Below are 3,259 nucleotides of genomic sequence, written 5' to 3' on the forward strand. Positions count from 1 at the left end.
TTTAGTCACTACATTAATTACAAGTTGTGTTCACATCCACAGGAACCACATGGGTTAGCCTACTCTATACAGTATTTACAACCTTACTAGTGTTCACTTCACAGCCACAGATGGTTCATCTACTTATTGACATTATTGACACATTACTATGTCTGTTTCAGTCACTATGTTATTTAGTCACTACAGTAATTATGTTCACATCCACAGGAACCACATGGGTTAGCCTACTCTATACAGTATTTACAACCTTACTAGTGTTCACTTCACAGCCACAGATGGTTCATCTAGTCATTGACATTATTTACACATTACTTTATTTCAGTCACTATGTTACATAGTCACTGCAGTAATTACGACTTGTGTTTACATCCACAGGAACCACATGGGTTAGCCAACTCTATACAGTATTTACAACCTCACTAGTGTTCACTTCACAGACACAGATGGTTCATCTAGTTATTGACATTATTTACACATTACTTTGTCTGTTCCAGTCACTATGTTATTTAGTCACTACAGTAATTATGTTCACATCCACAGGAACCACATGGGTTAGCCTTCTCTAAACAGTATTTACAACCTTACAAGTGTTCACTTCACAGCTACAGACGGTTCATCTACTTATTGACATTATTGACACATTACTTTGTTTCAGTCACTATGTTATTTAGTCACTACAGTAATTACAACTAGTGTTCACATCCACAGGAACCACATGGGTTAGCCTACTCTATACAGTATTTACAACCTTACTAGTGTTCGCTTCACAGCCACAGATGGTTATTCTAGTTATTGACATTATTTACACATTACTATGTCTGTTTCAGTCACTATGTTATTTAGTCACTACAGTAATTATGTTCACATCCACAGGAACCACATGGGTTAGCCTTCTCTAAACAGTATTTACAACCTTACTAGTGTTCACTTCACAGCCACAGATGGTTCATCTACTTATTGACATTATTTACACATTACTTTGTCTGTTTCAGTCACTATGTTATTTAGTCACTACAGTAATTATGTTCACATCCACAGGAACCACATGGGTTAGCCTACTCTATACAGTATTTACAACCTTACTAGTGTTCACTTCACTTATCTAGTTATTGACATTATTTACACATTACATTGGCATTTTAGTTTTGATGGCTCTGACATGACCCTTCTTGGCACATTTCTGAACAGCTTGCATTTTACTTTTTGTTTCTGCTTTCGTGGATTCCGCCTTGGATTTTATAGCCAATTTCTGTCTCTTCGACTCCCTCTCCACTTCTAACTGCTCCAAATGCAAAAATCATAAAGAGTACAAAATATGTTTATTCTATTAGCCAACTTTCTTTATCTCAATAGCCATTTGTGATTCATAGCATGAAATAACAGATCTTGCCTCTGATTGGCCTGTCCCTAATGTTTTGCTCTAATCTCAACCAATGGTGACTCATCATAGTAAACAACCAACCAATCATGATGTTCTTATACGTAAACCAACCAATCATCATTGATGTTTCCTGTATAGTTTGTCCCTTGCCCGTGGAGTTGCTTCGCTACGTAGCTTTTTAACTTCATCATTTTTAATGGAAAACCGTAGTTTTTACCACTGGATGATCAAAACCCGTACTCTTTACGGGAAAACTGTAATTGTTGGCAGGCATGGCAAAGATAGGGATCAACATTTTAACACACATTGTAGGTGGGAAAAATAACGAAGAAAAATGTCAAATATTTTTTATTACAAAATCCAAAAGCAGTGAAGATGTCACATTGTGTAAATGGTAAATAAAAATAGAATACAATGATTTGCAAATCCTTTTTAACTTATATTCAATTGAATAGACTGCAAAGACAAGATATTTCATGTTCACACTGAGAAACTTCTTTTTTTTGCAAATAATCATGACATTATAATTTAATGGCAGCAACACATTGCAAAAAAGTTGTCACAGGGGCATTTTTACCAGTGTGTTACATGGCCTTTCCTTTTAACAACACTCAGTAAAGGTTTGGGAACTGAGGAGACACATTTTTGATGTGGAATTCTTTCCCATTCTTGCTTGATGTACAGCTTAAGTTGTTCAACAGTCTCCCTTCTCATATTTTAGCCTTCATATTGCACCACACATTTTCAATGGGAGACAGGTCTGGACTACAGGCAGGCCAGTCTAGTATCCACACTCTTTTACTATGAAGCCACGCTGTTGTAACACGTGGCTTGGCATTGTCTTGCTGAAATAAGCAGGGGCGTCCATGATAACGTTGCTTGGATGGCAACATATGTTGCTCCAAAAGCTGTATGTACCTTTCAGCATTAATGGTGCCTTCACAGATGTGTAAGTTACCCATGTCTTGGCCACTAATACACCCCCATACCATCACACATGCTGCCTTTTACACTTTGACCCTAGTGAAGTGAAGTGAAGTGAATTATATTTATATAGCGCTTTTCTCTAGTGACTCAAAGCGCTTTACATAGTGAAAACCCAATATCTAAGTTACATTTAAACCAGTGTGGGTGGCACTGGGAGCAGGTGGGTAAAGTGTCTTGCCCAAGGACACAACGGCAGTGACTAGGATGGCGGAAGCGGGAATCGAACCTGCAACCCTCAGCTTGATGGCACGGCCACTCTACCAACCGAGCTATACCGCCCCTAGAACAATCCGGATGGTTCTTTTCCTCTTTGGTCCGGAGGACACGACGTCCACAGTTTCCAAAAACTATTTGAAATGTGGACTCGTCAGACCACAGAACACTTTTCCACTTTGTATCAGTCCATCTTAGATGAGCTCAGGCCCAGCGAAGCGTTTCTGGGTGTTGTTGATAAATGGCTTTGGCTTTGCATAGTAGAGTTTTAACTTGCACTTACAGATGTAGCGACCAACTGTAGTTACTGACAGTGGTTTTCTGAAGTGTTCCTGAGCCCGTGTGGTGATATCCTTTACACACTGATGTCGCTTTTTGATGCAGTACAGCCTGAGGGATCCAAGGTGTGTAATATCATGGCTTACGTGCAGTGATTTCTCCAGATTCTCTGAACCTTTTGATGATATTACAGAGCGTAGATGGTGAAATCCCTAAATTCCTTGCAATAGCTGCTTGAGAAATGTTGTTCTTCAACAATTTGCTCAGGCATTTGTTGACAAAGTGGTGACCCTCGCCCCGTCCTTGTTTGTGAATGACTGAGCATTTCATGGAAGCTGCTTTTACACCCAATCATGGCACCCACCTGTTCCCAATTTGCCCGGTCACCTGTGGGATGTT

This window comes from Entelurus aequoreus, linkage group LG19 (assembly GCF_033978785.1).
Source record: "Entelurus aequoreus isolate RoL-2023_Sb linkage group LG19, RoL_Eaeq_v1.1, whole genome shotgun sequence".
NCBI lineage: Eukaryota > Metazoa > Chordata > Actinopteri > Syngnathiformes > Syngnathidae > Entelurus > Entelurus aequoreus.